This window comes from Plecotus auritus (assembly GCF_963455305.1).
Source record: "Plecotus auritus genome assembly, chromosome: 2".
Lineage (NCBI taxonomy): Eukaryota > Metazoa > Chordata > Mammalia > Chiroptera > Vespertilionidae > Plecotus > Plecotus auritus.
Genome location: NC_137771.1, coordinates 23,388,570 through 23,409,615, shown reverse-complemented (window position 1 = coordinate 23,409,615; position 21,046 = coordinate 23,388,570). Strand labels below are relative to the sequence as shown.

Here is a 21,046-nt window from a genome sequence, read left to right as displayed (position 1 = left end):
GGCCTACACTCTAAACACTGAGCAACACTGGCCAGGGCAATACCACACTGTCTTGATAGCTTTGTAATAAGCCTTTAAATCGGATAATGTAGAGAGAAACCAAGATGGCGGCATAGGTAAGCACCTAAACTGCTGCCTCGCACAACAATTTCAAAACTACAACTAAAAGACAGAACGGACACCATCCAGAACCACAGGAAAGCTGGCTGAGTGAAAATTCTACAACTAGAAGGAAAGAGAAAAGCTCACAGAGAATTGGAGGTACTGCAAAGGGTCTTTGTGCGCGCAGAGAGGAAGGGCGGCTGAGAGCCTGGCTGACTTTCTCTGGCGGAAGGGGGAAGGAAGCCCCCAACCGCACTGAACCTCAGTTCTGACTGCACTGAACCCCAGTTCCGGGCGAGCCTCTGGGGACCCACGCTCTTACGGGGGGGGAGTCTGGACTGTCGGGCGGAGACTCAGGAGCTGGGGAAGGCAGAGGTCTGAAGACGCGCGCGTGCCAGTGCGCACAAAGGCAGCGGAGGTTGCCACAGGCTTTCCCTAGTGGAAGGGAGTCAGAGGCTCCTGACTGCACTGAGCCCCAGTTCTGACTGCACTGAACCCCGGTTCCAGGTGAGCCCCTGGGGACCCACGCTCTTGTGGGGGGAGTCTGGACTCTCAGGCAGAGACTCGGGAGCTGGGAAGGCAGAGGTCTATGAGTGCGCGCAAGGGCAAGGCTAAGGGGAAGCCAAGACTGTCTGCTCCGCCCTGAGACTCCACCCCATCCAAGCTGAGCACAGAGGCTTTTGCAATTTGGCAAGTCTAATCCTATAAGGCTGTCTCCAGCACCGAACTTCTCCCAGCATAGACACAGCTGATCCTTACAGCTAACTGGCCTGGAGGTCAATTCCTCCCAGTGATACCAACAACAACAATCAAGACTTCATTACAACAAGGCTGTACACATAGTCCACAAAGGGGTGCACCAAGAGTGTCCACCTCAGGTTAACTGGGGAGGCCGACCCACTGGGCCATATAGGAAACCTAGCACACAAATTTACCCTACCAACTCAGGGAAGCAGTGAAAATGCGGCGTCAAAGAAACAGATCACAAATGAAAGAAATGGAGGAAAACAAACGACTGGATATAGAATTCAAAACCACGGTTATAAGGCTTTTCAAGAATATCCTAGAAAAGGCCGATAAATATAACGAGACCCTCGAAGATATGAAAAAGGACCAACTAGAAATTAAACATACACTGACTGAAATAAAAAATATTATACAGAGACCCAAAAACAGACTAGAGAAACGCAAGAATCAAGTCAAAGAAGCAAAAAACACTCAACCAAAAAAGCAAAAAGAAAATAAAAAAATCCAAAAAGTTGAAGATAGTGTAAGAAGACTCTGGGACAACTTCAAGCATACCAACATCAGAATTACGGGGGTGCCAGAAGAAGAGAGAGAGCAAGATACTGAAAACCTATTTGAAGAAATAATGACTGAAAACTTCCCCCACCTGGTGAAAGAAATAGACTTACAAGTCCAGGAAGTGCACAGAACCCCAAACAAAAGGAATCCAAAGAGGACCACACCAAGACACATCATAATTAAAATGCCAAGAGCAAAAGACAAAGAGAGAATATTAAAAGCAGCAAGAGAAAAACAGTTAATTACCTACAAGGGAGCACCCATACGACTGTCAGCTGATTTCTCAACAGAAATATGCAGGCCAGACGGGAGTGGCAAGAAATTTTCAATGTGATGAATAGCAAGAACCTACAACCAAGATTACTCTACCCAGCAAAGCTATCATTCAGAATTGAAGGGCAGATAAAGAGCTTCACAGATAAGAAAAAGCTAAAGGAGTTCATCACCACCAAACCAGTATTATATGAAATGCTGAAAGGTATTCTTAAAGAAGAGGAAGAAGAAAAAAGTAAAGATAAAAATTATGCACAACAAATACATATCTATCAACAAGTGAACCTAAAAATCAAGTGAATTAAAAACCTGAGGAACAGAATAATCTGGTGAATATAATAGAATCAGGGGCATAGAAAGGGAGTGGACTGATAATTCTCAGGGGGAAAGGGGTATGGGGGGGTTCAGGAAGAGACTGGACAAAAATCATACACCTATGGATGAGGACAGTGCGGGGGGAGGTAAGGGCAGAAGGTGGGGTGGGAACCGGGTGGAGGGGAGCTATGGGGGGGAAAAGGAGAAACAATTGTAATAATCTGAATAAAGATTTATTTAAAAAAAAATAAAAGAAAAAAAAAAGAAAAATAAATAAATCGGATAATGTAAATCTTACAATTTTGTATTTTGTTATAAAAAATGTTTTGACTATTCTAGGTCCTTTCTATTTTCATATAAATTATAGAATCATCAATTTCTTTTTATATTTATTTTAAATCTTTATTGTTGAAAGTATTTAGTATGTCCTCTTTTCCCTTGTTGACCCCTTCTAACCTGCCCCCGCCTCCCCAGCCCAGGCATTCACCCCTCCCCATTAACTTTGTCCATGGGTTAGCATATATGCATACAAGTTCTTTGGTTGATCTCTTCCCACCCACCCACCTACCCCTGCCTTCCCTCTGAGATTCGTCAATCTGTTTCATTTTCTTTTTTAAAAGCCCTCTAGGATTTTGATTAGGATTATATAGGGCTGTAAATCAATTGGGAAAGAATTGATAGCCTAATAATAATAGTGAGTCTGCTGATCCATGAACACAGTATATTTTCTCTTTTATTTGAGTCATCTCTAATTTCTGTCAGCGATGTGTTGTAGTTTTTAGGGAGCAGATCTCTCTTTTGTTGGATTTATCCCTAAGTATTTCATATTTTTTATGTATTATAATTGGTATTTTAAAAAATTTAGTTTCCATTTATTGCTAGTTTACAGAAATATAATTATATTTTAGTATATTGATTTTGTATCCTGAAACCTTGCAAAACTAACTTAATTCATTCTGGTAACTTTTTTTGTAGATTCTATAGGATTTTCTATATGTGTAATCATGTTTCATGTTGTCTATGAATAAAGACCATTTTACTTATTTTCCAATCTGGATGCCTTTTCTTTTTCTTGCCTATCACATTGGCTAGAATCTTCAATATATGTTTAATAGAAGTTATGAAAGTGTACATACTTGCCATGTTCTTGATTTTAGTAGAAATTATTCAGTCTTTACCATTAAGTATGATATTAGCGGTAGGTTTTTTAAAGATGTCTTTTACTTGTTAGAGGAAGTTCCTTTTTATTCCTAGTTTTATGTCCATTTGAATCAGAAATAAATGTTGGATTTTGTCAAATAGTTTTTCTCCATCTATTGAGATTTATATAGTTTTCTTGGTTTTAGTGTGTTAATGATGGTGAATAACTTGATTGATTTGAATGTTAATCCAACCTTGCATTCCTGGGATAAATTCCATTTAGTCATGGTCTATTATCCTTTGTATAAAGTGTCATATTTTATTTAATAAAATTTTGTTAATTTTTGCATCTGTGTTCATGAGGGATATGTACTAGTAGTTTTCTTGTAATGTCTTTGTTGGGTTTTAGTATCAGAGTAATGCTGGCCTTATAGAATGAGTTGAGCAATTTTCACTGTGCTTTAATTTTCTGGAAGGGTTTGTGTAGAATTGGTACTATTTATTACTTAAGTGTTCAATATAATTTTCTAGTGAAGTCATCTGGGCCTGGAGTTCTTTGTAGGAACATTTTAAACTCCAAATTCAATTTATGTAATAGCTATATAACTATTTTGATTATCGATAATAGCCCTTTTTGAGTGAGCTTTGACAGATTGTGTCTTTCAAGAAATTTATGCATTTTATCCCAGTAGTCAAATTTATTGGCATAAAATTGTTAACAATATTCTCTTATTGCCCTTTTAATATGTTACCTCTCCTATTCCTGATATTAGTAATTTGTGTCCTCCCTTTTCCTTCGCTCTCCTCTCTCCTCCTGATCAGACTAGCTTGTTTTTCTCCAAAACAATCTCTGGTTTCATCCATTTTTCTCTATTGCTTTTCTATTTTTTATTTCATTGATTTATGCTCTAATCTTTAATATTTTATTTCTTCTGCTTAATTTGGATTTCATTTGCTCTTTTCTAGTTTCTTAAGTTATAATCTGAGGTAATTGATTTGAGACTGCCTTCTTTCCTAACATAGGCATTTTAGTGCTATAAATTTCCCTCTAAATACTGCTTTAGCCACATCCTACAAATTTTGATATTTTTTGTTTACAGTTTCATTCAGTTCAGAACGCTTTAAATTTTCCCTTGTTACTACTCCTTTAACCCTTGAGTTGCTTAGAAGTATGTTATGTAGTTTTAAACTATTGGAGGGGACTTTCTAGATATTATTGTATTATTGATTGATAATTTAATGCCATTGTAGCCAGTGAACATTGTATGGCTTGAATCCTTTTAAATTTATCGAGACCTGTTTTATGGCTCAGAATATGGTTTATCCTGTTAAATATTTCATGTACAGTTGAAAGGAATATGTACCCTGCTATTTGTTGAGCACATGTTCTATAAATGTCAATTAGGTCACATTGGTTAGTGTTGTTCAGAGTTTCTATATCCTTACTTCTTTTTTATTAATTTCTATGAGTTATCAGAGAGAGAATGAAATAATCACCCTGTATTTGTAGATATATATGTTTCTCCTTACTGTTAGATCAGCTTTTGCTTCATGGTCTTTGAAGTCCTATTATTAGACTAGAGGCCCTGTGCATGAAAATTCATGCACTGGAGGGGGGTGGTCCCTCAGCCCGGCCTGCCCCCTCTCACAGTCTGGGAGCCCTCAGGGGCGGGAGGCGACCCAGTGATCAGGGGAAGGCAACTCCCCATCACACCTCTGCTGCTGCCACTGCCAGCAGCGCAAGCCTTAGCCGGCCCTTGTTCCCTGAGCCTCAGGATGGCCCTGGGCGTCTGGGGGGCTGAGGGGACTGGGGGACTCCAGAGGCAGGTGCGCAGAGTGGCTGGGTTCCCCTTCCGCCCCAGCGGGGCTGAGGGGACTGGGTGCCGCCATCTAGTGGCTGTGGGTGCGACCATCTTTGAGGGTGGGCAGTCAATTAGCATATTTCCTCCTTATTGGCTGTGGGCACCGCCATCTTTGAGGGTGGGGCAGTCAATTAGCATATTCATGCACTGGAGGGAGGTCCCTTATTGGCTGTGGGCGCCGCCATCTTTGAGAGCGTGACAGTCAGCATATTCCCTCTTTATTGGCTGTGGGTGCCGCCATTTTTGCGATGTTATGAGGGTCAATTAGCATATTCCCTCTTTATTAGTTGGGATGTATACATGTTTAGGATTATTATGTCCTCTTGATGAATTGACTCTTTATCATCACAAAATTACCCTCGGTATCTCTGGTGATATTCTTTACTCCAAAATCTCTTTTGTCTGATATTAACATAGCCATTCAGGCTTTCTTTTGGTTAATCTTAGCATAATATATTTTTTTCCATCCTGTTAACCTTTAACCTATTTGTGTCTTTATGTTTTAAGTAGATTTCTTACAGATTGCATATAGTTGGGTATTACTTTTTATTCAGTTTGACAATCTCTGCTGATTAACTGGAGTGATTATTAACATTATTGGATTCAAATCTACCAACTTAGTATTTATTTTCTATTTGTCCCATATGTGCTTTGTTTATTTTGTCTCTATTTTTATGCTTCCTTTTGAATTAATGGAGTATATTTTTTATTCCAGTTTACCTTTTGTTGATTTCCTAGTTGTGGTAAGCAGAATAATACCCCTTCCCCCAAGGATGCCAATGTCCTAATCCAGGAACCTGTGAATATGTTGTTACATGGTAAAGAGGAATTAGGGTTGCAGATGGAATTAAGATTATTAAATAGCTGAGCTTAAAATAAGGAGATTATGTTGGTCCAATTGAATCACAAGCATTCTTAAAAGTGGAAGAGGAAGTTATAACTATGGAAAAACACAGAAAGATGTAACATTGCTTGCTTTGAAAATGGAGGAAAGCAATCTTGAACCAAGTCGCTGGGTAGCTCCTAGAAACTGAAAAAGAAAGGAAACCAGTTCTCTCTTAAAGCCTCCAGATAAGAACAACCCTGCCAACCCCTTCATTTTAGCCCAGTGAAATCTGTGTTGGATTTCTGTTCTTTAGAACTGTAAGATGATACATTTGTGTGGTTATTAGTGTTCTAACTGATGCCCCGTGAATTATGAAATTTTTATTCTGACTTTTTGGAATAGGTATTATTCCTAGTCCATGTAAACTCTGTATACTGTGCCCTGTAATCATTTTGGGTATTTCTTTCTCTGGACTTTGTCGTTTTGACAGACATATGGGATGATCAATACTAAGTTGAATACTTTAGGGGGATCCTCTTCAGATTTTTAGAGTTCTGTCTCTTTGTAGTTCTCTGCTCTCCCAGACTTCCAGCTATACCTCTTCAATTCAGGAAGACTGCCAGTTTCTCTCTGGATTTCCTCTTTCTGTGCTGTGGCCTAGAAATTATTTCTACAGTTTTCTGGGACACTCATAGGACTCGTCTTATTTATTTATTTATGTTCATTTATTTTATTTTATTTATCTTTATTGTTGGATGTATTACAGGTGTCCCCTTTGTTTTTTTTCCCCATTGACCCCCTGTACCCCGCACCCACCCCTCCCAGGCCTTCACCACACTATTGTCTGTGTCCATGGGCTATGCATATGTGCATATAAATTCCCAGGTTAATTACTCCCCACTATTTTCATTTCTTAGGAATTGCTTTTCATTGATTAATGGCAGTGTCTTGACTGCTATTGTTTGATATATTTTGTCTGGCTTTCGAATGTTGCAGATGGGATGATAAATCTAATCTCAGTTACTCCATCTTTTTTATTTTTTAATATGATCGAGCCTGCAACCTGGGGATGTGCCCTGACCGGGAATCAACTGTGATCTCCTGGTTCATAGGTTGATGCTCAACTACTGGGCTGGGCTGTTACTCCATAACAGAATTGATTAGAAGCAGAATTCTATTTTTTGTCTTTTTAAAGTTTATTTATTTTTTATCATATTCATTGGGGTGATGTTGGTTAATAAAATTATATAGGTTTCAGGTGCATCATACTGTCTTTATTTATTTTGGGGGGCGGTATTCACCTGATAACTACTATTCATTCTTCAAGACTCACCCCAGGCTTTACTTCTTCTAGGAAGCCTTCTCTGATACACACTTTCCCAAATCGGGCTCATATGCTCTCCTAAATGTGCGATAGCCCAAACTCTATCATTGTCTTTTCAGTCTGAGAACATGGCCCTTATTGTTCAGATTCAGTCCTTCCAAATATATCCTTGATCTTGTCCCCTTGCATCTTGAGTTACTCTTACATTGTTCTCTCTTTTCATTTAAAATTTTGAAGGATAGTCTACACTTGCTTTCCCTTCTTCATTTGATTGTATTTAATCCTCAGCCCTGTAGAATTTGGTTTTCAAGCTGCTCTTGCTGGGGTCACTGGTAACTTCACAATTGCCAAGTGTATTATTTTAAGTCCTTATCTGATTGAATCTCCCTGCATTGTTTCATATAGGTTGCAGTTGTCCCTTTTTTCTTGTTATAACTATTTCCTGTTTTTTTTCCTTCTCTCCAGTTATTCCTTTTTAGTCAGTTTTGTAGGTCATTTCGTGTGCTCACATCTAAACATTGGTATTCCCACATATTCTATTTTTGATCCTGTTTCCTTTACTTACATGTTCTTCTTGGGAAAGTGCATTTATTCCCATGGCTTTAGCTACTATCGTTGGGAACTTGATTCCAACTCTGGGATCTCTGTTTGAATTTTCCAGAGGTACTTCAGATTCAGTATGTCTAAAATATAACCTGCCTGTTATTTTCTTAGAGCTAGTCTATCTTAGTTTTTGACACTGCTATAGTTAGTCCCTCACTCAAGCTAGAAACATGGAAGTCATCTTAAATTTTTTTCACCAAACTGTGCATTTCAGTTTCACAAATATAGAAACTTAATATTTTAAAATCTCCATCCCTCAGGGTGAATTTTCAGTAATGATGGCAGAGTAAAGTGGTCTCCTGAACCCTCCCACATATAATAATTATAAAATATGTAAAAATTGTATTTAAAGAAACTGGAAATGGTCCAGAAGCAGACAGAAGCTAGAGGAGGAGTTTACTTTTGAAAAACAGTAATTGGGTCCTGCGTTCTCCGTTGTCTGGGCCAGCTGGCTCTGGTGTCTGCTGTCTCCCCATCGCTTGCCTGCTCCTTCCTGAGTCACTGCTGCCACCATGGCCTAGAGTGGTGAAAGCAGTGAAAGGGACCAGGTGCCCCCACGGCCGCTGCTTCCGTGGAACCCAAGATCATGAAGGTCACTGTGAAGACCCCGAAGGAGAAGGAGGAGTTCTCTGTGCCAGAGGATAGCTCTGTCCAGCAGTTCAAGGAATAAATCTCTAAACGGTTCAAATCACATACCGACCAACTTATGTTGATATTTGCTGGAAAAAATTTTAAAAGATCAAGATACATTGAGTCAGCATGGAATTCATGATAGACTTATTGTTCACCTTATCATCAAAACACAAAACAGGCCTCAGGATCATTCAGCCCAGCAAATAAATACTAGTGGAAATAATGCTACCACATCTTCAGCTCCTAATAGTAGCTCTACATCTGGTTCTGCCCCTAGCAACACTTTTGGTTTAGGTGTTCTTGGAGGACTTGCCTGTCTAAGTAGCTTGGGTTTGAATTCTACCAACTTCTCTGAACTACAAAGCCAGATGCAGCGGCAACTAATGTCCAATCCTGAAATGACGGTCCAGATCATGGAGAATCCCTTTGTCCAGAACATGCTTTCAGATCCTGACCTGATGAGGCAATTAATTATGGCCAATCCACAAATGCAGCAGTTGATACAGAGAAATCCAGAAATTAGTCATATGCTGAATAACCCAGATATTATGAGACAAACATTGGAACTTGCCAGGAATCTGGCAATGATGCAGGAAATCATGAGAAACCAGGACCGAGCCTTGAGTAATCTGGAAAGCATTCCAGGGGGACACAATGCTTTACGGCACATGTACACAGATATTTAGGAGCCAATGCTGAGTGCTGCGCAAGAACAGTTTGGTGGTAATCCATTTGCTTCCTTAGTGAGCAATACATCCTCAGGTGAAGGTAGTCAACCTTCCCGTACAGAAAATAGAGATCCATTACACAATCCATGGCTTCTCAGAGTTCATCAGCTTCCAGTGGCACCACCAACGCTGTGGGGGGGGGGGGGGGGCACTGGTAGTAGTACTGTGAGCAGAGCTGGGCAGAGTTCTGCATCAAGTTTGGGGCCTGGAGTAGGAGCTAGTATGTTCAACACACCAGGAATGCAGAGCTTGTTGCAACAAATAACTGAAAACCCACAACTTATGCAAAACATATTGTCTGCCCCCTACATGAGAAGCATGATGCAGTCACTAAGCCAGAATCCTGACCTTGGTGCACAGATGATGCTGAATAATCCCATATTTGCTGGAAATCCTCAACTTCAAGAACAAATGAGACAACAGCTCCCAATTTTCCTCCAACAAATGCAGAATCCTGATACATTATCGGCAAAGTCAAACCCTAGAGGCAGTGGTCGGCAAACTCATTAGTCAACAGAGCCAAATATCAACAGTACAACGATTTAAATTTCTTTTGAGAGCCAAATTTTTTAAACTTAAACTTCTTCTAATGCCACTTCTTCAAAATAGACTCGCCCAGGCCGTGGTATTTTGTGGAAGAGCCACACTCAAGGGGCCAAAGAGCCTCATGTGGCTCGCGAGCCGCGGTTTGCCGACCACTGCTAGAGCATTGCAGGCCTTGTTAAAGATTCAGCAGGGTTTGCAGACATTAGCAATGGAAGCACCCGGCCTCATCCCAGGCTTTACTCCTGGCTTGGAGACATTAGGAAGCACTGGAGGCTCTTCAGGAACCAATGGCTCTAGCACTGCCCTTAGGGAAAACCCAAGACCCACAGAAGGAACCACGGAACCTGGACACCAGCAGTTTATCCAACAAATGCTCGAGGGCTTGCTGCAGTAAATCCTCAGTTACAGAGTCCAGAAGTCAGATTTCAGCAACAATTGGAACAACTCTGTGCAATGGGGTTTTTGAACTGTGAAGCAAACTTACAAGCACTGATAGCAATGGGAGGTGATATCAGTACGGCTATTGAAAGATTACTGGGCTCCCAGCCATCATAGCAGCATTTCTGTATCTTGAAAAATGTAATTTATTTTTTATAACGGCTCTTAAATCTTTAAAATACCTGCTATATTTCATTTTGACTTTTGGAATTCTGTGCTGTTATAAACAAACCCAGAATGATGCATTTTAAGGTGGAGTACAGTAAGATAATGTGAGTTTCTGTGTGTGTGTGTGTTTTTTTTTCCTTGTGGAACAATGGGAATCAATGCTTTTTCATTTAAGGCCACTGCATGCATCAAACACTTCTGCATTTATTGTAATTTTTTTAAAAAAACATCACCTTTTTTAGTGGGTGAACAGATTTTTGTACTGTATCTGTCCAATTTATTTGCTTTTTAAACATTAGCCTATGGTGGTAATTTATGTAGAATAAAAGTATTAAAAGAAGCAAATCATTTGCACACTATAATTTGTGGTTATAGTATTGCTTATTGTGACTTTGGCATGTATTTTTGCAAACAAAATGCTGTAAGATTTATACTACTGACAGTTTTACTTTATTTGTATACAATATATTATGCACATTTGGGAATGCATTTCTAGAAACATACTGCAGTAGATTATGAGCAAAACACATAACTAAAAAAGTAAAGATAAGGAAATACTTTCAAGTTAAGTACTCCTAATTGTGTAGAATCTTACAGCATCTTTGATAAACATCTTTCAGCAAAAGTGCCAGTTAGTCAGAAAAAGCTGATTATGGTTATCTCTTTAAGAACATTTACTTGTACAGACAACATAATGTAACAGTGTCTCAACATTCACTGATTAATTGTAAATTACCTTAATTTTTGTGCAGACTGAAGGAGCACGGTAATATAACACAAAAGTGCATTTGTCTAGGACTTTTCAGCTTCTCCCATAGATAGTTTAACAGGCATTACAGTTTGTAATTGAAATGTTGCTTTCATTGAAAGTGTCTTGATGTTTCAGTTATTTTTAATCGTCATATAAAAATAGATCTATCTTTTGGGTTTATCAGATTTCTCATGCACAGGCAATACATGAATTTAAAATGATTTGTGAGCTACTTGTTTCTGAAGTGTTTCGGTAGTTTATTAAGAAATAGGTAAATATTGTGCTTTTCAGAGCCTCAGAGAGGGGAACTTGGGGGAGGGGGAGGGATCTATCCTGGAATGGGCCAGCCTAAATAATACTGGTACCCAAGGTTCTGTTGGGATTTCTGTGCATATAATGTAGTAAACAGGTATCATTCAGGGGTGATAAACAAGAGCCGTTTTAACAATGTTGAGTACATTTGGCTGTTCTACAGCCTTTTTCTTTCCTCCTCAGAGAAGTTCTGTTTGCCTAACTCTCAAATTGTTGGTGTGGTACATTCCTTTAGGACCAATTAAACATAACTTTAGGTCAGTAATATATTTGGCTGACTCTGGTTCAGTATTCTCTTAGGTCTTTATAGTCTCATGTACAGGAAATTAAAATGTTAAAGTTACCTAAAATGAGTTCAGACCAATAAAATCAAAGGAAATACGAGTTGAATTGCATTACTTCTATAAGTTGCTTGCTATTCAAAAGGGTCAACAGCCATGCTCTGTTCTGACACTTTCCCCAGGAGGAAAACTTGTATGAAGGTCAAGGTGAAGGCATGGCTAGAGAAAGTTGTTCAGGATTACTCATGTGTCTTTGCTCTCTCTGCCTTATGCCTCAGTCTGGTTTAAAAACTTGTACTGGCGAATAGTGGTATACAGTGTGGGATAGTGTCATAACCAATTTGACAGTTATTAATCACAAAATAATAAATCTCTAGCTTTTAAAAAAGTAGTAATTGGAAATGATAAGTATTATCTGTTTGCAGCTTTTTAAGTTTTTGCCCAAGGGCATTTACAAACCCCTACAGCAGAGGAAAGTGGCAGTGGAAAACTTCAGTCTTACTTTCTTATGGTGGCAAAGAACAGAGTTCAGGGTAGAAAAATTACCTGGAAATATCAGGGAAGGTATCCTTGAAAGTAAGTAAAACCATAGAAGAGGGTGAAAGCCATAACCTGACTATAAACACTACTAAAAGCCCTGGGGAAACCTCTAAACGTGGGAAGATTCCAGATGTCCTGGTGAAAAAGCAGGCAGAAATCAGAGAGGCAGAATTCTGTCTTTGAAAGACTGAATCTACACCAGGTAAGCTCTGTGAGTTTGCTGCTTTTTTTTTTTTTAACAAAATATTGTTTTATTGTTTGAAGTATTACAAATAGTAGTACATATGTCTCCTTTTTTTTCCCCATTGACCTCCCCCCCAGCCTCCCCTACCCCCCAGTACATGCCTTTACCTGTCCCCCCCACCAGTGTCTTGTATCCATTGGTTATGCTTATATGCATGCATACAAGTCCTTCTGTTGATCTCTTATAGCCCGCCCCCCGCAACCTCCCCTGCCTTCCGCTGTAGTTTCACAGTCTGTTCAATGCTTCTTTGCCTCTGTATCTATTTTTTCCCCCATTTCTTTCCTTTAAAAAATCTTGCCTCTGAGACTAGAAATAAACATAATAACAAAAAATGTTTGAGTCCCAATTTCAATGTCCAACAGTTCTGAGTCCCCGTTTCAATGTCAAACAGTTCCTTATGTGTACATGTCGGCAATGATATCTGGATGGTGGGCACATGGTGGCAATGCAGGTCCGACCCTCTCTGGTTTGGTCCTAGGCAACCTGCTGCGACGCACAGCTGCTGACTACTAGCGTGGCAAGGCGTCGTCAGCGTCTTCCATCTCTGGACTGTTTCTCCTCTTGTCTTCGTGGTTGGAGCAGACCTGTCAATTCCTCTCTGTTGCAGGAATCCACATGGTCTTGGAGTTGTTTTCTGAAAATATACAAACATATTCTCGACCAAAAGTTAATAAAGGAATCTTTTCTATATAATTGATTTGGGATCCTTTTTATTTTCCCAAACGATTTTCCTTTGTCTTATTTAGACACCATGTGTTTTTTGTTTTTTTTTAAATATATTTTATTGATTTTTTTACAGAGAGGAAGGGAGAGGGACAGAGAATTAGAAACATGGATGAGAGAGAAACATCAATCAGCTGCCTCCTGCACACCCCCCACTGGGGATGTGCCCGCAACCAAGGTATGTGCCCTTGACCGGAATTGAACCTGGGACCTTTCAGTCTGCAGGCCAACGCTCTATCAACTGAGTCAAACCGGTTTCGGCACCATGTGTGTTTTTCATGGGTGTCTTGCTGTTAGCATTACAAATGAAAATTAATTTTGTAAAGTAAAAATTTTCTAGATGTAATTTACTTATAGGATATTTTTCCTTACATGATATTACCCTACTATCCCCCTTTTTTTGATTAATGGAGGCTTTTGTAAATTTTATAATGCAGTCTTGATAACTTTAAATTTTAATTTTTTGCACAAAAATATGATTGCTTTAGTTTCATTGTATGTTCAGGAATTTTACCATGAGATGAACTACCAATAGAAATTTTAGTTACCACTTTAGGAACAGCTTTTTGTCCAGTACAATTAAATTTTCTTGAATATTCACTTATTTCAATTAGCCTATTTAAATTAATCTGAAAACTTGATTATTATTTTACTGTCAAATTTAATACTCTACCAACAATCTTAGTTTACCCTGTAAATATTAGTGGAAAGGATTATTTGCATTCTTGAGTAGGCCCTGAGCATTCCTGGTGCTAGGCTGGATTTAGATATAGGGCAGCTGCTGTCGGCCAAGTCTCTGTCTGTTACCTGGGACCCAATATGAGCTGGGCCAAGTCACTGTCTGTCACCTGTGTCCCGATCTGAGCTGGGCGTGGGAAGCAAAGCAGCCATGGCGGCAGGAGACCTCCCTCAGATGGGGTGAGGGTTCAGGCCCCTGCAAGGTTGCGGGGGTGAGGGTCTGTGCCCACCTCTGTTGACCCCCAAGTTCTCTTCTGATTGCCCCTCTGCAACTGTGCCTGTCTTAGGTTGTTCCTTCCCTGAGGAATCTTACCCGTCTCTGGCTAACCAGTCATCCTCTGGGGCCAAGCAGGGTGATGTGAGGTTCAGTTCTGTCTCCTTGGTAGCCTGTGCCCCCGTGGCCTCCACGCCCAGCACCTGCCTTGGGATCCCCTGGCCTGCTGGCGGGGCCCCAGCACTGATCACATATCTCGGGTAACTCAGATTTCTTCTCCAGGGAGGGCCCAACTCACACGATTGGGCGAGAGACAGATCCATGGTACCAGCCACCACGAGGCTTCCAGCTCAGCATGAACTGATAGCTCAGGCAACAGCTTAAGGCAGTTGGATTGTGAGAAGAGGGTCCCTCTTGGCACAAAAAGCAAGAGGGGCCAATATAGAATGCTCAAGTGCCTTCCCAGTGCCTTAATTCCTTCTGAAAGGGATTAAATCCTTTCATGTCCTTTTTTTTAAATTGCTGCCAAACATTCAAAGAATTAGTTTGTAAGTTTGTTTGGGATAATTGTACAATATGCTGTTGTAAAATATCTAAAATTATAATGACATTGTAGAATAATATCATGTAAGGATATTCTTTGCTCTAGGCCAGCCGTGGGCAAACTACGGCCCATGGGCCGGATCCCCTCCGCTCCTCCTTTACTTTGAATTTATATTAGTTCACACAAACACTCCATCCATACTTTTGTTCCTGCACTCAGGTCCAGTTTAAGAACCCATTGTGGCCCTCGAGTCAAAAAAGTTTGCCCACCCCTGCTCTAGGCCATGGCAATTCAATTTCAAACTGGCTGTCAATTTCTTTTTGTAACTTTATATAAACTTTATCAGGGGGATCTCTGCCCTTCCCGGCTGCAAACTGTCTCACCAGCTGCGCCTCCTTCGCCAATTCGGGCTGGACTTCACTCATTTCAGCTGCTCCCTCTATTTGCTCCGGGACAAGGCTCAGGACACGTCAGTCTATTCTGCCGCCATTTTGTCTCCCTTGCTGCTTTTTTAACAGTGCATTTCCCAATCATGTGTAGCTCAGATGGCAGAAATCTGAAGTCTTATAAAAATAGATCTATCTTTTGGGGTTATCGAGGTGTGAGAAGACAGAGTCTAAGACTGAAAAATTAGGGAGTAATCTCCAGAATAAAGAAAGCACAGTGAGAGCAGGCCCCACCAAATCTGAGACAATCTATGGCCAAATTTTTGGCCAGTCATCAGATTACTCGAGAAGACCTGCAGGGAACCAGGCTAATAAAGGAGCTGAAAGAATTCCACAGTGTATCAGTTGCTGCACATTGCAGGGGAAGCAAAGTCTACAGTTTAATTCCAGATAAGTTACTTATCTACTAGGAAAAAAAAAATACCCCAATCCCAAGGAAAAACAAGTGGAATCTAGAAGTCAGTACATGTATGCGATAGAATGTCCAAAATATTCAAAAAATTATCAGACATGCAAAGGAACAGGAAAAGTGACTTGTATTCAGGGTGGTGGTGGGGGGGAGAAGCAGTCAATAGAAATGGACTCTAAGTTGTTCAGATGTTCAAGTTAGTTGTCAAAGACTTCAAAGTATGTTCAGAGAACTAAAGGAAATTAAAGAAAAATGGTTTTGCCCTGGATGGTGTTGCTCAGTGGTTAGTGTCGGCCTGAGTATCAAGGGTGGGTTTGATTTCCAGTCAAGGGCACATACCTGGGTTGCAGTTTGTTCCCCGCCCTGACAGGAGGCAACCAATCCATGTGTCTATCTCACATTGATTTTTCTTTCTCTCTCTCTCTCTCTCTCTCTCTCTCTTCTCCCTTTCTCTCCCCCATCCTCCCTCCCTTCCACTCTCTTTGAAAAGCAATGGGAAAAATATCCTCAGGTGAGGATTAACCCCCCAAAAAAGAGGGAGAATGGTTTTAGTGTGTTAACAGTTAAGGAATTTCAATAGAAATAAATGTAAACAATTTTTTAAAATATATTTTTATTCATTTCAGAGAGGAAGAGAGAGGGGGAGAGAGAGAAACATCAATGATGAAAGAGAATCATTGATTGGCTGCCTCCTGCACGCCCCCTACTGGGGATCGAACCCGTAACCCGGGTATGTGCCCTTGACCAGAATCGAACCCGGGACCCTTCAGTCCACAGGCCGACGCTCTATCCACTGAGCAAAACTGGCTAGGGCTCATGGATTGTGTTTTTGAAGTGAGCCTACCTGATCTGCAGAATGATGAAGTTGCATTTAGAAAACTCAAGCTAATTACTAAGGATGTTCACGGCAAAAACTGCCTAATTTCCTGTGGCATGGATCTTACCTGTGACAAAATATACTTGCTTCTTGGGCAAAAAATGGCAGACTATGATTGAAGCTCATATTTATGTCAAGACTAACGATGGTTATTTCCTTCTTCTGTTCTGTGTGAATTTTACTAAATAAAGCAACAATCAGATTTGGAAGACCTCCTGTGCTCAGCATCAGTAGGTCCATCAAATCTAGAAGATGATGGAAATCATGACCCAAGAGGTGCAGACAAAGGACTTTGAAAGAAGTGGTCAATAAATTGATTCTAGATAGTACTGGAAAAGACATAGAAAGCACTTGCCAATCTAATTATCTGTTCCGTGATGTTTTTGTTAGAAAAATTAGGAACTTGGGCAACCGAGGCCGCAGTACATGGGGATCCTGGTCAATAAGCAACATGGGGAAGGAGAGGAACAAGGGCGAGGGGGCCACCAAGCACAAGTCACTGATGCCCACTGTCAGCTGGGAGGAAATTCAGAAGCACAACCTTGTACACCAAGTGGCTCATCATCGACTACAAGGTCTACAACATCACCAAATGGTCCAGCTGGCACCTGGGGAGGCCACCAGGTCATTGAGCACTACACAGGGGAAGATGGTACAGATGCCTTCCGCACCTTCACTGTGACCTTGATTTTGTGTGCAAGTTCATGAAGCCCCTGCTGATCGGTGAGCTGGCCCCAGAGGAACCCAGCCAGGACTGGGGCAAGAACTCCCAGATCACCGAGGACTTCTGGGCCCTGAAGAAGACTGCTGAGGACATGACCTGTTCAGGAGAAACCACCTTTTCTTCCTCCTCCTCCTGGCCCACATCATCGTCATGGAGAGCATCGCTTGGTTCACCATCTTTTACTTTGGCAATGGCTGGATCCCAACCATCATCACACCCTTTGTCCTTGCTACTGCTCAGGCCTAAGCTGGCTGGCTGCAACTCGGATTACAGCCACCTCTCTGTCTGCAAGAAGTCCATGTAGAACCACATCATCCATAAGTTCATCATTGGCCACTTAGAGGGTGCCTCTCCCAACTGGTGAAACCATCACTACTTCCAGCATCACGCAAAACCCAATGTTTTTCCGAAGGATCCAGATGTGAACATGCGGCACATGTTCGTCCTGGGTGAATGGCAGCCCACTGAGTATGACAAGAAGAAGCTGAAATACCTGCCCTACAACCACTAGCATGAGTACTTCTTCCTGATTGGGCTGGGCCCTAGCTGGTTTGGCTCAGTGGATAGAGAGCTGGCCTGTGGACTGAAGGGTCCTGGGTTCGATTCTAGTCAAGAGTACATGCCCAAGTTGTGGGCTCGATCCCCAGTAGGGGGCATGCAGAAGGCAGCTCATCAATGATTCTCTCTCATCATTGATGTTTCTATCTCTCTCCCTCTCCCTTCCTCTCTGAAATCAATTTAAAAATCCTATATAATAAAAGCGTAATATGCAAATTGGCCGAACGACAAAACGACCAGTTGGCAGGGAGGTGGGTCTGGCGAGCAGGTGGCGCCAGGCCAGCCAAGTGGGCAGAGGGAGGGAACGACGATGGGGGGTGGGGGCGGCAACCAGTGGCAGTGGAGGGGTGATGGGGCTGGCACCGTCTCCTGATCGGCCCATCCAGTTGCCTCCTGCAGTGGGAGGCCTAAGCCATCAGTAGGACATCCCCTGAGGACTCCCGGATTGTGAGAGGGCTCAGGCTGGGCTGAGGGACCGCTCCCCCCCCCCCCCCCCGCCCAGTGCACAAATTTTTGTGCACTGGGCCTCTAGTGTGTGTGTGTGTGTGTGTGTGTGTGTGTGTGTGTGTGTATTTTTTTTAAAAATGCTGCTCAGTTGGTGTGGCTCAGTGGTTGAGCAACAACCCATGAACCAGGAGGTCATGGTTCAATTCCCAGACAGGGCATATGCCCAGGTAGCAGGCTCGAGCCCCAGTAGGGGGTATGCAGAAGGCAGCCAAGTAATGACTCTCATCATTGAGTTTCTCTCTCTCTCTCTCTCCCCCCCCCCCCCTCTTTGAAAGCAATAAAATAAATATATTTTTTTAAAAAGAAAAGTCAAAATGCTGAAGAAGTCCAACTTTGAATTGGGAAAACTCATGGAACTTCATGATGAAGGTAGCAGTTCTAGAAAAGCTACTGAGGATGCGACAGTTGCTAAAGTTGAATGAGCTGATGGATGTGAGCCCCAGGTCCAAGAATCTGTTTAAAATTTGGACATTTAATGGTGACAAATTAATGATTTAATTTGTGATTTTTTTTTTTTAAACCTGTAGTTCTACCAGTGTGTAGCTGGACATGAAAACTTGCAACTCTTCTGCAAGATGGGGTGGACTTTATTTGGGGTAGAGGGTGAAGACTTGCAGTTTTGTCAATTAAAATTGGCAAACTTGGTTGAGAATAAATGTAGAAAATCCCCAGCTTTGCTAGGCTGAGATTGCAATGCCCATTGAGGTGAGTGGAGGACCTGCCAGAAACTTGCTTTATGGAGAAGATCCTGAAAATAAGAGAGCCAGCGTGGCCGGTGTGGCTCAGTGGTTGAGCGTCGACCCATGAACCAGGAGGTCCTGGTTCAATTCCTGGTCAGGGCACATGCCTGGGTTTCAGGCTCGATCCTCTCCCTTCTTTTCTGAAATAAATTTAAAAATATATTTAAAGAGAGAGAGAGAGAGTCACAGAAGGGCTAAGGTAAGCTCTCTACATATCACTAGCTGACTGAGAAACTATCTGCATGTTTAAGAGAGACCCAAGAGAGCCTGGTAAAAAGTAAAAATCAAGGGAGATTTAAGAATTAGCTGAAATTTTGAATACATGCCTCTAGCAATACACAGATGGATTAGTAGAGGGTGAAGCTTTATGAGTTTCAGGTGTTTGACCTCTGACTGCTAAACTATGCAGATACTTAGGGTGATACCTAGAAACCCAGGCTAAAGTAAAAATAAGAATTAAAAAGAAAACTGAGCAGAGACATCAGTGGCATCATACTGTGTGTGTGTGTGTGTGTGTGTGTGTGTGTGTGTGTGTGTGTGAGAGAGAGAGAGAGAGAGAGAGAGAGAGAGAGAGAGAGGCGGGGGGAGGGAGAGATTCTTTAGTTTAAGTACAGGGAAGTTACTAAAAATAACAACCCTTCAGAAAAATAAAACAGAATCCAGAGTTGCTACAATATGTTATCTAATATTTCCAGTTTTTAACCAGGTGTTATAAGACATGCAAAAAAGTATCAGCCAAGTGTGGCCCATGCTCAGGGGAAAAATAATAATCAACATAAATGAATTCAGAGTGGACTCACCTGTTAGATTTAGCAAACACTTCAAAGGAATTTTTAAATATGTTTCAAAATTAAAAGAATCTGTGTTCAAAGTTTTAAGGAAAATGAGATAATAATTACATAACAAAGAATGGCTCTAACCACTTTTTTTTTCTAACCACTTTTATTCAGCATTGTACTGGAGGTCCTAGCCAATGTGATAATGCAAGAAAGTGAAAGAAATACAATTTGGAAATGAAGAAACAGAACTGTCTTTATTCACAGATGAAATAAACATGTACCTAGAAAAATTCCAATGGATGTACATAAAAGCTACTGGAATTAAGTGAATTTGGCAAGCTTGCAGGAATATAAGATCAATAGACAAAAATCAATTGTATTTATATATTAGCAATGCATAATTGGGAATTAAAGTTTTAAAATGATTATAACATCCAAAAAACATGAAATAGTTTTATAGAAAACTATAAAACATTGCTGAGAGAAAATAATTAAAGGAGAGAGATATACCATTGTAATGGGTTAAAAGTGTTCCTCCCAAAATCATGTACACCTGGAACCTCAGTATATGACTTTATTTGGAACTAGGGTCTTTTTTTTTTTTTAAATATATTTCTTTATTGATTTCAGAGAGGAAGGGAGAGGGATAGAGAGATAGAAACATCGATGAGAGAGAATCATTGATCGGCTGCCTCCTGCACGCCCCCCATTGGGGATCGAGCCCACAACCTGGGCATGTGCCTTTGGCCAGACTCGAACCTGAGACCCTTTAGTCTGCAGGCTGACGCTCTATCCACTGAGCCAAACAGGCTAGGGCAGGAACTAGGGTCTTTACAGGTATGATTTGTTAAGGATTTTGAGATGAAATCATCCTGTATTTAGAGTGCGCCCTAAATCCAGTGACTGGCAGAAAAAGGAGAGAGAAATTTGGACACAGAGACACAAGAAAGAAGGCCAGGTGAAAATGGAGACAGAGATTGGAATTATGTTGCCAGAAGCTAAAGAATGCTAAGAGCCTCTGGGAGCTGGAAGAGGCACAAAGGGAGATTTCAGAGGGAATGTGGCCATGCCAATGCCTTGATTTTGTACTTCTGGCCTTTACAAGTATGAGAGAATAAATTTCTGTTGTTTGAACTCACCAAATTTGTGGTAACTTGTTCTGGCAGCCCTAGGAAACTAATACAATCATGCTCATGGATTGGGACTTATAATAATTAAAATTATTTGAAAATGAACAATAAAATTGGAGGGCTTGAATTATCTAACATTAAGACTTACTATAAAGCTACAGTTATAAAAGCAGTGGTGTTGGTATAAACTAAATCAATGAAACAGAATAGAATTCAGAAATAGACTCACTCAAATAAGGTCAGTTGATGTGCCAAGGCAATTCAGT

General features: G+C 41.0%; 1 protein-coding gene and 2 pseudogenes across 6 annotated transcripts in view; all 3 read left to right on the top strand.

Moving 5' to 3' along the window:
- KIAA0319L (KIAA0319 like) overlaps positions 1–21,046 on the top strand; it is a 131,763-nt gene that overhangs the window by 59,920 nt on the left and 50,797 nt on the right. The window lies entirely within an intron of this gene.
- On the top strand, positions 7,744–10,212 carry LOC308242560 (ubiquilin-1-like; annotated as a pseudogene). The gene is made up of 3 exons: positions 7,744–7,810; positions 8,299–9,601; positions 9,819–10,212. The product of its transcript is annotated as a ubiquilin-1-like (transcript).
- LOC308242559 (acyl-CoA 6-desaturase-like) lies at positions 16,794–18,553 on the top strand (annotated as a pseudogene). Its single transcript has 2 exons — positions 16,794–17,663; positions 18,436–18,553. The product of its transcript is annotated as an acyl-CoA 6-desaturase-like (transcript).